The sequence below is a fragment of the Triticum dicoccoides genome, chromosome 6B (assembly GCF_002162155.2).
Source record: "Triticum dicoccoides isolate Atlit2015 ecotype Zavitan chromosome 6B, WEW_v2.0, whole genome shotgun sequence".
NCBI classification, from domain to species: domain Eukaryota; kingdom Viridiplantae; phylum Streptophyta; class Magnoliopsida; order Poales; family Poaceae; genus Triticum; species Triticum dicoccoides.
Window position 1 is genome coordinate 546021027 of NC_041391.1, and position 14851 is coordinate 546035877.

A 14851-nucleotide genomic window follows, 5' to 3' on the forward strand; every position below is an offset into this window, starting at 1 on the left:
TAAGGCTCACTGGAGGGCTGATTCCCTTGGGGAAATAGTGCGGCCGGGGCTTCTCCTGGCGCAGGACCCTCTGGTGAAGATTTCTTCCCCCGCTTTGAGGCCTTGGCCTCTGGATCTTCAGAAGCGGTCCTCTTATCCCCCTGGAGGGAGGGATTCTCGACCCCCCCTTCCTTGAAAGCCTCCTTCACGGAGGCAGTAGCTTCCTTGTTCCCCCCTTTGCCCTCTTCCACAGGCATAGCCTCCAGCATCTTGGTTAACACAGGATCCGACGTGGTCTCAGGGAGGGGGCCGGACACCTTATTAGTTTTGCTTTCGCTATCATACTATTCAAGGGACAGCTCTTTAAAGGGCAAGTTTATGATAAATGTATGGATAGCGTGTCCGGGCACAGGGCTACTTACTTGAGTATCCGGGCGATTGCAGCTCAGACCTGCGTCCTCGGTCAAGTCCGGACACATCTCCTGCGATTCGAAGAATAGTTTATACATCTCCACGGGCGTCGCGGCCATGAAGTGTTGGAGAGCTCGTGGTCCCTCCGGATTAAATTCCCACAGGCGGAGGGGGCGACGTTTGCAGGGCAGAAGGCGCCGAATCAGCATGACCTGCGCCACTACGACTAGATTGATCTCTCTCTCTCTTGGAGGTCTCGAATACGGCCCTACAGCGGAGGAACGTCCTTGGACGGCCCCCAGTCGAGCCCTTTGTTGACCCATGACGCCAGCCGCTGTGGAGGACCCAGGCGGAAGGCAGGTGGCGCCACCCATTTGGTGCCCCTGGGAGCGGTGTTGTAAAACCACTCCTGTTGCCATAAACCGAGCACCTCTTGAAAAGAGCCCTCGGGCCATGGAGCGTCAGCATTTTTGCTTATAACAGCCCCTCTGCACTCTGTCTGCTGCCCCTTGATCATCTTTGGCTCCACTTTCAAGGTCTTGAACCACAATCCGAAGTGAGGGGTAATGCGGAGGAAGGCTTCACATACGACAATGAACGATGAGATGTGGAGGATGGAGTCCGGATCCAAGTTGTGGAATTCCAGCCCATAATAAAACATGAGCCCCCTCACGAAGGGGTCCATAGGGAAGCCTAAACCCCGAAGGAAGTGAGACACGAACACCACACTCTCACCAGGCTCGGGAGTAGGAATAACCTGCCCTTGGGTAGGCAGCCTATGCGAAATTTCGCCGGTTAGATACCTGGCGTCTCTCAGCTTTAGCACGTCTTCTTCCGTGATAGAAGAAGGCATCCACCGGCCTTGCAGGTCAGAGCCGGACATCGTCGAAGGTCCGAAATGCCTGAATCTGGAGATTTGGGTGTTGGAACTCGAGGCGAGGGGCGGATTCGATTGAGATTAAAAGAAAGGAGCAAGCCCTGGTCTCGTTATAAAGAGGTTGAATACAAAGAGCCCTCCCCGTGGCCGTTTGGGACTCGCCTTCGATAGAGGGGGCATGCCAACGGGCACGGTTGGGTTACCCATGCCCATATTGATGAGGATCCCGGAATAAGGGGGCACGATCTCCGCTTTGATAAGACATGCCAAGGAAACCGGCTCGCTAAACACGGTGAGGTGGGACAGTAAAAAACGATTCGAACAAAGGCCTGGCCGTCGTGTGATGTCACGCCACGGAATACGTCAGCAGATCTGTTTAAAGATTATTCTCTCTACGGTGGTATGTGGAACTTATTTTGCAGAGCCGGACACTATCCTTGTGTTCAAAATCTTCTATGAAGTATTCGGAGGAGGAACCCGCCTTGCAATGCCGAAGACAATATGCGCGCCGGACTCGTCGTCATTGAAGCCTGGTTCAGGGGCTACTAAGGGAGTCCTGGATTAGGGGGTGTCCGGATGGCCAGACTATCACCGTTGGCCGGACTCCTAGACTATGAAGATACAAGATTGAGGACTTCGTCCCGTGTCCGGATGGGACTTTCCTTGGCGTGGAAGGCAAGCTTGGCGATACGGATATGTAGATCTCCTACCATTGTAACCGACTTTGTGTAACCCTAGCCCTCTCCGGTGTTTATATAAACCGGAGGGTTTTAGTCCGTAGGACGAACAACAATCATACCATAGGCTAGCTTCTAGGGTTAGCCTCTCTGATCTCGTGGTAGATCTACTCTTGTACTACCCATATCATCGAGAGGGCCCGAACCTGGGTAAAAACATCGTGTCCCTTGTCTCCTATTACCATCCGCCTAGACGCACAGTTCGGGACCCCCTACCCGAATTTTTTGGTCGCTTCAGTAACTTCTGCTTCAGTTAGATGAATTTCACAATGGCGCTGAGGATCTTTAACATCACCAGTATATTCGCACATTAAGTCGGGGCGGCGGTTTAATGGAAGGATACCCCAAGACAGCCAACACCGAAAAAAATCAACGCCAGTTAGGCCGTTGGCCATAAAATCATAGAGCTTTGAGAAGGCAGGTGCATACTTGGCCTGTTCTTTTGCATCAAGACGTTGGGGAAGTGGATGGTTCGTCTTAAGCCGGTGTTCGTGGTAACCCGACAGAGGATTTTCACCAGCCGGAGATGTGTCTCGAGCATAGAACCAAGTTTGGTTCCAATCTTTGGGGTGGCTATGCAGCTTGGCGTGAGGAAAACTGACATCTTTCCTCTTTTGAACAATGACTCCACCAAGTTCTTGGCAAGGCCCATCAACAAATTCAGTTTGTCGGTTTAAGTAATAAAATTCCCTGAATAGATCAACCGTGGGTTCTTCTTGAAGATATGCTTCACAGAATACTTGAAAATTGCAAATATTAGACAAGGAGTTGGGTCCGATGTCTTGAGGATGCAGTTGGAGGAAATGAAGCACATCATGGAAATTTTTTGAGTTGGGAGGACTGAACCCCCGACCCAAGTGATCAGTAAAAACAATTACTTCTCCATCCTTCGGTTGAGGAAGGACTTCATCACTAGCAGCTCTCCAATGGATATCCTCCTTTTAGTCTAAGCTGCCAATGGTGAACTGATTGTTCAAATCTGCCTCAGTAATACCGGATTTGACCCAATTGCAGGAATTATATGTCTTAGCCATTTCTGGAAAAAGATTACGCCGGTTTAAGATCACATGGTTAAGCCGGCTTATGATTCAAGGACAAACAATAATGAAGCACAATTAGATATTAAGTCGGAGCATGATATTACAAGATTACTAAAAAGATATTGGCGGATTAAAAGGGGACTAATGATACCTGGCGGGTTATTATTTTAAAATTAAGCCGTCCATACCACTGTTGAAGGAACAGATCTAGGGATCGAAATTGCTAAGTGATGAAAAACAGGTTTCACAGATTGATGTTACAATTTTGGATCTAATGCACGTCAGGAAATAAAAATATATTCAAACCTAAATATGGGAGGTTGAGCAGTTCACAAGATCCAGATTGAATTTTCTATGCAAAAGGAGATGCTCTGATGATGAAAACGGAACTATGGCTATTGCCGCACAAGAAATGTATCAAGTTTGAGTTGAATATCCGTGCTATAGTGAAGAATAGTGAAGAACGGCAATGAGCTTCCATGGACTCGTGTAAACCCTAATGAGATCTACAGAGGGGAACAAGAAGAACTTACCAAGGCTGTTGAGCGGCGGAGGCACGCGAGTGGAATCTGGTCCGAACAGGTTGATGCAGCGGCCGTTGATGAAGCAGAGGCGAGGGTCGATAGTGGTGGCCAAGAACTAGTGCTAGGCCGAGGTGGAAAGGGAAAGAGACCCCCGGTCTACTTATAAGGAGAATGGATAAGTGGCAAGCGCGGGAATCAAGGAGAAAAAACATTTTCGAAGATTCGTTAAAAATAAGGAGATACATTAAAGATTTTGGCTCTATGTAAAATTAATGACAGGTGACGTCACGGTGGGTTATCATGATCCCAGAGGATGCTGTCGTGGCGAGTTACAAGTTTCGCGAAGGTAATGAAGGAGGTATTTTTCTAAGTGTTGAAGATTGATGTGAACATATTCAAATCAACCTGGGGCCTAATGTTGGGGATATAGTTATTGAGATAACCCTCCCAAGAGGGGCCGGGTTATATTCACGGCGACTCATAAAGACAAAGCCCAGGAAGGAATTGAAGATGGCGGTTCATGAGGATAACTTATGAAGGGACCAAGGCCCAAAGGCTGCTTTAGGCTCGTAGGTGTAAACCACCATATGTATATAACTTGTATGATAAGGCAATTGTAGTTAAGTCACCGGTCCGGACACATTTATGAGCCGGTCGGGACTCTGTAAGCCACCGGGCATCAACCTGAGTATATAAAGGGACGACCCGGCGATGAGTTAAGGGCAAGAAAGAAGAGATCGAAAGCTAGGTCAAGCGTATTCGCTCCCTGGTAATCGAGACATAGGTAATACCACCTCAACTAGATTAGGCCTTTACCTTCACCACAAGGGGGCGAACCGGTATAAACTCCCTGTGTCCTTTGTCCCATTTTAACCACTTTAATCTAATCTCGTTGTGATGGCTCCATGACTAAGTCCTCACACTTGGACATCTGCCGTGACAATCCCACGACACAATCTATTCCTAAATATAAGTATTTTTAGAGATTCCAATATAGACTACATAAGGAGCAAAATGAGTGAATCTAGATTCTAATCTAAACTATATCTATAATTCTATATACATCCGTATGTAGTTCATATTGAAATCTCAAAAAAAAATACTTGTACTTAGGAACATAGGTAGTTGTGTTTTACATCATTTGTGCAATCTCAGTTTAGCTTCTAACATTTACTAGTTGCTTGTAGGTACATATATGAGCGGTACTGATCCACGCTTCGATCCCTTTTGCGTATGGGGCAATGAGATATTCATGAACAAGCATCAAGTTAGGAAACTAAGAAAGATTATTAGGCGAAAGAAACTGGTGATTGGAATTAAGCTCTTTATTTACACTTTGTCAAAGACAACAGTGAACTTTAGGATGGTAAGTAATGTGTTGCCTTTTCCCCCTGCCCATAACAAGTTACTCTATTATACATCAGTATCTGATATATTTCTCATTTCAGTGGTTTCCGAAGCTATTTACTAATCATTACCTTGCAAACTACATGACCGGAGTGGAGGCAACTAAGGTTAAAGTATATAATTCATGCTACCATGATAATGCTCTAGAAGTCTTCCTAAAGGCGGTGAAGGATGGGCGGGCGATCGTCACAAGGGGTTGGACAAAAGTGGTTCATTCCTATGGCATGCAGGAAGGCACATTATGGGCATTCCGCTTCTTCAACACCGTCGGCAGTCAAAATGATTTACACCTGTCTCTTCACCTTTACCGCCTTTAAATATTGTGGTTCATCATAGTTAATTGCTGCCTAATCCTGTAATTACTGAACATATTGTACTGGCAATTTTATTTATGGATTCATTGTTGAACCATTGTGCTGAGAATTTGAATTGCACGTTTCATATTTCAAAATTTCCAATTCGAATAATAAATTACAGGCAAAAATAAAAATAGAACAAACGGTCATGGAACTTTGCAAACGGTTCTGGCAGTAAAAGTACTTGTGATGGATAGCCCAATGCCACAAAGTTTTCTACATCAAATCGTGTGTGATGTAGTTAATGAAAGCAAACAGTTAACCAAGGCAAAGCGTGTGTGATGGTTACACCTTTGACACGCGAGCGTATACATTAAACTGTGTGGGATGTACATACGAACAGAAACGTTTTCCCTGCATTGACTGTGTGGGATGTACATAAAACGGAAACTTATTCCTTGGATTGATTGTGTGTGATATATATACGAACGGAAATGTTTTTCTGGGATTCACCATGTGGGATGTATATACCTACGGAAATGTTTTCTCGGATTACCGTGTGGGATGTACATACCTACGGAAATGACTGGGTTTCGATGCCTCGCCGGATCGCACACGGCCCTAGCCTGGGTCCCAGGAGGGCCTATCCCCGACGATTTCGGGGTAGTTTGGGAAGGACCCCCCTATCGCCCACACTCACTTGGCGATGGTTCCAAATGCCGTTGCGGAAACGGGTTAAAAACCGTTTGTTTAGCACCAACGCGTACCGGTGAGAGTTTACCCGTGACAGCTAGAGCTCCATCCACCCATGGATGTTCCTTGCTGCGAGAGAAAAAGCAACACTCTTTTTCATATTTTCATAAGAGAGAAATCTAGCATTAGGAGGAATAACCGAATTTGGTATTGTTGAGCTCTACAATTCCTCCAGCATGAATCTGGTTCGAAGACGAAGTCAGCCTCCATCTCTTCCTCTGTTGCTGGCCCAAAGTGGTTAGCATAACTGTATGCTCTTTGGCCTAGTGCCGGGTGGGATACCCGACTCTCCCCGACCGACTCTTGCAAAGACATCTTGCTCCAAATCTGCTACAGAAACAACTCAAAACGAAAACATAGGATTTTGTTGAGATATGGTGGTCAAAACCTTTGGGAGATTATATAATGAATTTTTACCGACCAAAAGAACAATTCTGCAAGAAAACAGAGTCTGGATGGAACACGAGGTGGCCACAAGGTCGGGGGGCACACCCTCCACCCTTGTGGTGGCCTCATGTCTTTTTTGGACTACTTTTAATTTCCTATTTTTTAAATATTCCAACACGGAGAAAACTTATCATTGAAAACGCTTTTGAGTCGGTTTACTTACCGTACCACATACCTATTCCTTTTTGGAGTCTGAAACGTTCTGGAAAGTGTGCCTTATGTACTCCTCCAGTGTTACGGTGTCAATGGGAGTACCTGAGATATAATGTTTGAGTCTTTGACCATTTACCACCTTCGAATTTTTCCTTCGACATTGTTAATTTTTATGGCACCAGAACGATAGACCTCCTCGATGATGTAAGTGCCATCCCATTTAGAGAGAAGCTTTCCTACAAAAAATCTTAAACGAGAGTTGTGTAGCAAAACATGATCACCTACATTAAACTCACGCTTTTGTATCCTTTTATCATACACATTGAGGGAGTCCTGGATTAGGGGGTGTCCGGATAGCCGGACTATCATCATCGGCCGGACTCCAAGACTATGAAGATACAAGATTGAAGATTCCGTCCCGTGTCCGGATGGGACTTTCCTTGGCGTGGAAGGCAAGCTTGGCGATATGGATATGTAGATCTCCTACCATTGTAACCGACTCTGTATAACCCTAGCCCTCTCTGGTGTCTATATAAACCGGAGGGTTTTAGTCCGTAGGACGAACAACCATTACAACAATCATACCATAGGCTAGCTTCTAGGGTTTAGCCTCCTTGATCTCGTGGTAGATCTACTCTTGTACTACCCATATCATCAATTTCAATCAAGCAGGAGTAGGGTTTTACCTCCATCAAGAGGGCCCGAACCTGGGTAAAAACATCGTGTCCCTTGTCTCCTGTTACCATCCGCCTAGACGCACAGTTCGGGACCCCCTACCCGAGATCCGCCGGTTTTGACACCGACATTGGTGCTTTCATTGAGAGTTCCTCTATGTCGTCACTGATAGCCTTGATGGCTTCTTCAATCAACAACAACGCCATCCAGGGTGAGACTTTTCTCCCCGGACAGATCTTCGTGTTCGGCCTGTCACGATGGGCATGACTTAACTCCGCCGCCGGGCAGTACCCTGGAGGCCGCACACATGTCCGCTCCGACCCATAGTTTGGAGCTGACCGCGTAGATCGAGGAAAGGTGGTTGGACACCGCCTCGGGAGCTGCAACTTCTATGGCGATAGAGCCGAATACCGACCTTGTCCCTTGCAAAGCTTGTGACTCCAAGGTGCCGGACTCCTTGCCGGACTACGAACCTCCGGCGCCCCTGCCGATCGAATCCGATTGGGCGCCAATCATGGAGTTCACCGCTGCGGACATCTTTTAGCACTCACCCTTTGGTGACATCCTGAATTCGCTAAAGTATCTCTCGTTATCAGGAGAGCCCTGGCCGGACTGCGGTCAGGATGGTTGGGACGCGGACGACGAAGAAATTCGAAGCCCACCCACCGCCCACTTTGTAGCCACTTTCGACGATCTAACCGACATGCTAGACTACGACTCCGAAGACATCGACGGTATGGACGACGATGCCGGAGACGATCAAGAACCAGCGCCTACAGGGCACTGGAAGACCACCTCGTCATACGACATATACATGATGGACACCCCAAAGGATGGGGATGGCGAAGAAGCAGCAGAGGCAGATTCCTCTAAGAAACAACCCAAGCGCCGACGTCAGCGGCGCCGCTCTAAATCCCGCCACAGCAAGAATGGAGATTCCGGCACCGGAGATAATAGCGCCCCAGAGAGTGCCGAAGACAACCCCCTCCAGCATGATTCAACACAGGAGGACGGAGTAGCCAGCCCTTAGGAGAGAGCGGCAGACGAGGAGGATGAAAATTACATGCCTCCCTCCGGAGACGAGGCAAGCCTCAATGACGATGAATTCGTCGTGCCCGAGGATCCCGTCGAACAAGAGCGTTTTAAACGCAGGCTAATGGCCACGGTGAACAGCCTAAAGAAAAAGCAGCAACAACTTCAAGCTGATCAAGACCTGCTGGCCGACAGATGGACCGAGCTCCTCGCGGGCGAAGAGTATGAACTCAAACGCCCCTCCAAAAGCTACCCAAAACGCAAGTTGCTCCCCCGACTAGAGGAGGAAGCATACAAACCTTCATCACCAGCGCACAATACGGCAGACCGACCACCTCGTGGCCGCGACAGAGAGGCATCCAGGCCCTCCGCCAGAGCCGTACCCCGGCACCGCTCGAAGAGCTCGAAGCCACGAGGGAACGCGCCGGACTTACGGGATATATTGGAGGATAAGGCAAGACAAACAAGATCTATCTACAGATCACGCGGGCGCCCCACGACCCACGACGACTACCGTCACGCCGGATACAGCAACCCCGGCCGGGCCGAACACATCAGACAAAGCTCTCTTGAGCTACGTCGTGATATTGCTCAATATAGAGGCGCCGCACACCCACTATGCTTCACAGATGAAGTAATGGATCATCAAATCCCTGAAGGGTTTAAACCCGTGAACATTGAATCCTACGATGGCACAACAGACCCCGCGGTTTGGATCGAAGATTATCTCCTTCATATCCATATGGCCCGCGGTGACGATCTCCACGCCATCAAGTATCTCCCACTCAAGCTTAAAGGACCAGCTCAGCATTGGCTTAACAGCTTGCCAGCAGATTCAATTGGGTGTTGGGAGGACCTGGAAGCCGCATTCCTTGACAACTTCCAGGGCACATATGTGTGACCACCAGACGCCGATGACCTAAGCCATATAATTTAGCAGCCAGACGAATCGGCCAGACAGTTCTGGACACGGTTCTTAACAAAGAAAAATCAAATCGTCGACTGTCCGGATGCAGAGGCCCTCGCAGACTTCAAACATAACATCTGCGATGAATGGCTGGCCCGGCACCTAGGACAGGAAAAGACGAAATCCATGGCAGCCCTCACATCACTCATGACCCGCTTCTGTGCGGGAGAGGACAGCTGGCTAGCTCGCAGTAACAACCTCAGCAAAAATTCTGGCACTCCGGACAGCAAGGACCGCAATGGCAGGTCGCGTTGCAGCAAAAACAAATGCCGTGTCAACGGTGATAACATTGAGGATACGGCAGTCAACGCCGGATTCAGAGGCTCTAAACCCGGTCAGCGGAAGAAGCCATTCAAAAGAACCACTCCGGGTCCGTCCAATTTGGACCGAATACTCGACCGCTCTTGCCAGATACATGGCACACCCGAAAAGCCAGCTAACCACACCAACAGGGATTGTTGGGTATTCAAGCAGGCATGCAAGTTAATTGCCGAAAACAATGACAAGGGGCTGCATAGCAATGACGAGGAGGAGACCCGGCCGCCGAACAATAGAGGACAGAAGGGTTTCCCCCCACAAGTATGGACGGTAAACATGATATACGCAATCCACATACCCAAGAGGGAGCGGAAGCGTGCACTTAGGGACGTATATGCGATGGAGCCAGTCGCCCCGAAGTTCAATCCATGGTCCTCTTGCCTGATCACTTTCTATCGAAGGGACCACCCCACCAGTATCTGCCATGGCGGATTCGCCGCATTGGTTTTAGACCCAATCGTCGATGGATTTCACCTCACTAGAGTCCTCATGGACGGCGGCAGCAGCCTGAACCTGCTTTATCATGATACAGTGCGCAAGATGGGCATAGACCCCTCAAGGATTAAACCTACAAAGACAACCTTCAAAGGCGTCATACCACGTGTCGAGGCCAATTGTACAGGCTCGGTCACACTGGAAGTGGTCTTCGGATCCCCGGATAATTTCCAAAGCGAGGAGTTAATCTTCGACATAGTCCCGTTCCGCAGTGGCTATCATGCCCTGCTCGGACGAACCGCGTTTGCAAAGTTCAACGTGGTGCCGCATTATGCATACCTCAAGCTCAAGATGTCAGGCCCTCAAGGAGTCATCACGGTCAACGGAAACACTGAACGCTCCCTCTAAACGGAGGAACACACAGCGGCTCTCGCGGCAGAAGTACAGAGCAGCCTCTTAAGGCAATCTTCGAGTCCGGCCGTTAAAAGACCGGACATGATTAAACGCGCCCGAAGTAACATACATCAAGACCACCTGGCACGTTCCGAGCATGCGTAGCAATGCGGCCCCAAGCCCAGCCCTTGCATGATTGCAAGACAAGCTCTCCGCGTACATCATTACGCTCTGGAGATACCTTGGGCATATGGGGAGGGGCACGACCACGACAGGCCCAAAGTGCGGCTCAACCACACCAGGGGCTCCCAAGTGTGTCGCTCTTTTTATTTTCCTTTTTTATTTTAACCACAGGACTCCGTTTACCAGAGGCCCTGTCCGGCAATAGATCTGCCGAACTCACGATGCAACAGCCAGGGAGGAACAATGGCTACGACGAACACTCAGGTGGTCTCCATTACGAGCATTAAATCTGTTTATTACACCATTCCGCAGCCTACCCCTGGAGGGGGACATGTCTAATAGTCCAAACCCTTGCTTACCGCACTATTTTTATCGTTCTGCACTACTAGCAGAATTCCTTGAATAAACAATGCATCATTTTTCGCTTATAATTGCATTCCTTTTCTTTATATATATATGTTCATTTATGACATCTTGCATCCATACAATTTGGTATGGCCGAATACACCAGGGGCTTATGTTCCCCGCATTATGGTGTGAAGTCCGAACACTTTCACAAGTGCGGCACCCCGAACTTATAGCACTATATGCATCGGCTCCGAATCATGTCTTGGGTCAATAGTTGGGTTTGCCCGGCTCCCATGTTTTGGTACCTTACGTTCCATTCTATCGGCTAAGGTAGCACTGGGAGAACCACTGCGATTGCGCCCCGGTTGAGCTGGGCGAGCGCCTCAGTGGAGAAAGCTAAAACTGACCGTCATGATAAGGCGAGAGTTGGTCGCTGTTCGAGAGGTCTTTTCGAGTCCCTAAAGACTTATGCCGCTTAGAGCGAGGAACCGGCTGTGTCCGGCCCAGGCGTGGATAGCGCCCCGAACTCGGTCTTCCGAACACTAGGGGCTTCGCCGAAATTTAAAATTATAGAATTCTATGGCTAAGTGAGAGTGTTCAAGCATTATAAGTCTGGTTGCCTTGTTCGTTGTGTTGAGCGCCTCCCTAGATGGACCCAAAAATGGGAACAAGAGCGCTCAAGTTTATCTCGAACACCCCAGCACTCGTGGCATGGGGGCTGAAGCCGACGACTTGCCATCTCTCAGATTTGATAAACGGCCGCACAGAAGGTAATATTTTAAATCAAATAAGCGTTTCTTAGCGCATATGAACAAAGTTTTCAGCGCACAGGATAACACATTGCGAGTCTACTCAAAAATTACATCTCTGGGGCACTCATCCGCAATCTTGCGGGCACCCTTCAGGACAGTCTTATAGTACATTTCGGGCGTACGATACTCCTTGCCCGCCGGCGATGCGTCCGTCAGAAGCCTCTCAGCATCCAGCCTGCCCAGTGCACCTTTGTGCGGGCAAGGGCCCGACGGGCACCTTGAATGCAGGCGGAGCGCTTGATAACCTCCACCCAAGGGCACGCATCCACCAGCCGCCGCACGAGGCCGAAGTAGCTCCCAGGCATGGCCTCCCCAGGCCACAGCCGAACTATGAGGCCCTTCATGGCCTGCTCGGCTACCTTATGGAGTTCGACCAGCTGCTTCAGCTGGTCGCTAGGGGGCACCGGATGTCCGGCCTCAGCATACTGAGACCAGAAGACCTTCTCCGTCGAACTCCCCTCCTCGGCTCGGTAGAATGCGGTGGCATCGGATACGCTGCGAGGCAGATCTGCAAACGCTCCTGGAGAGCTCCGAATCCGGGTAAGTAACAGGTAATTTACATTCACATGCATGCTTTGCATGAAAAATGACTTACTCGCCGCTATTTTCTTCACCGCCTCAATCTCCTGGAGGGCCTTATGGGCCTCGGCCTTAGCGGCTTTGGCACTTTCAAGAGCCGAGGCAAGCTCGGACTCTCGAGTCTTCGAGTCGCGCTCCAAACCCTCATGCTTTTCCATGAGAGCCTGGAGCTCTTGCCGCACCTCCGCCACCCGCGCCTCCTGCTTCTCTTGCTCCGCTCATTCCGCGGCCGCATTGCGTTCGGCCGCGGACACGGCCTCCTTCAGGGTCGCCACCTCGTTCGTGGCCCCTGCAGTACCCACGTTATCCTTGTTATTTCTATTGCAACCAAAATCCTTTTCTGTAAGGTACAAATTTAATACGGTGTTCCTCACCTTCTTTGTCCTCGAGCTGCTTCTTGGTAAGACCGAGCTCGTTCTCGGTCCACTTGAGGTCCTACTTCAAAGCACCGACCTCCGCAGTCAATGCGGCAGAGGTCAGCAGCGCAGCTTGCAAACCCATATTGACATAATTTTTAGAACTCCTGCGTATATCTATTTAGGTCCTCAGTCCGGCTTTTCTTTCCGAACACCGAACCGAGCATCAGGGGCTACTGTCTATGCGGTATTACATTGCATATTTTAAAACTTCTTACCTCAAAGCCTGTTAGAAGGCTGCTGCAAGCTTCGGTCAGCCCGCTCTTGGCGAGCTGAACCTTCTGAATCATCGCACTCATAATAGTGCGGTGCTCTTCCTCGATGGAAGCGCCGTTGAGCGCCTCCAACAAGTTGTCCGGCGCCTCCGGTTGGACGGAGGCTGCCGGTGTCACGGTCTTGCCCTTCTTACGAAGGGGCCGCCTGCCGGACTCCGGAACCACTGCGGGTTCCGGCACGGAGTCCGGCACGAAGTCCGGGAGGTTGCCTTGTGGCACCTCCGGAGCCTCCCCCTCCGGGCGGGTCCCCTCCTGGGATCCCACCTCGGCGTCCTCAGCATCGCGAAGGGTGGAGGCGGTCGGAATGGAATCGACATCCAATGGAGCCAAGGACCCGCTGGATGAAGCGGGAAGATCCTCCTCGGCCGGGCTACATGTAGTATACAGCATTAGAGGGACGCTACGTGGCACAAAAGAGAAATTGCAAATCACTCAGGAATCCGGATACTTATGATCTTGCCAAGGGCATGGCCCTTTAGGGCCACTCCTCATCGCCGTCGTTGGCGTTGGCGATGCTGTCCGGAGGAAGGGTCCTTCCCCTCTTGGACCCTTCGGCCTCCCCCATTGGGGAAGCCTTCCTCTTCCTCTCTCCCCCTCCTGGGGAGAGTCTTCTTTCTCCTCCTCGCCTTCGGGGGAGGAGTCCACCTCGGTGTCATCGGACGATGAGTCCGATACCACCTGGCACCGGGAACTCCTTCGGGTTCCTGTGGCCTTCTTCTTGGCCTTCTTCTCCGGCACCACATAAAGTGCCGGGACTAGCAGCCCCATTAAATGGGCATCCGCTGGTTCTTCGGGGAGGGGAGCCGGACAATTAACCTATCCGGACGTCCTCTGCCAGTCCTGTTAAAGGCATTGGAAATTTTAGATCCCACATAGAGTCAAACTATGAAAGAAATACGTGTCCCATAAAGGATAACTTACCGCACCGGCCGGGCGTTTCGTGCTGAATCCGCGATCTTCAGTCGCGGATGCGGGGGCTTCTCCCCCCTTGAACAGCACCCTCCAGGCAGCTTCGTACGTTGTGTCGAAGAGCCGGCTAAGGGTCCGGTGCTGTGCCGGATCGAACTCCCACAAATTGAAGGCCCATTGTTGGCAGGGGAGAATTCGGCGGACGAGCATGACGTGGATCACGTTGACAAGCTTGAGCTTCTTGTTCACCAAGGTCTGGAGACAGGACTGGAGTCCGGTCAGCTCCTCCGAACTGCCCCATAGCAAGCCCTTCTCTTTCTAGGAGGTGAGCTGCATGGGGGAACTAGATCTGAACTCGGGGGCCGCAGCCCATTTAGGGTCACGCGGCTTGGTGATGTAGAACCACCCCGATTGCCACCCTTTGATGGTTTCCACAAAGGCGCCCTCGAGCCAGAGGACGTTGGGCATCTTGCCCACCATGGCGCCTCCGCACTCCGCTTTGACGCCCTTCACTACCTTCGGCTTGACATTGAAGGTTTTTAGCCACAAGCCGAAGTGGGGCTGGATGCAGAGGAAGGCCTCACACACAACGATAAACACCGAGATGTTGAGGATGAAGTTTCGTGCCAGATCGTGGAAGTCCAGGCCGTAGTAGTACATGAGCCCCCGGACGAAGGGATGAAGTGGGAAGCCCAGTCCGCGGAGGAAGTGGGGAAGGAATACGACCCTCTCATGGGGCCTGGGGGTGGGGATGAGCTGCCCCTTGTCGGGCAGCCGGTGCGCGATGTCACTGGACAAGTATCCGGCGCCGTGCAACTTCTTGATATGCTCCTCCGTAACGGAGGAGATCATCCACTTGCCTCCCGCTCCGGACATGGCTGGAGA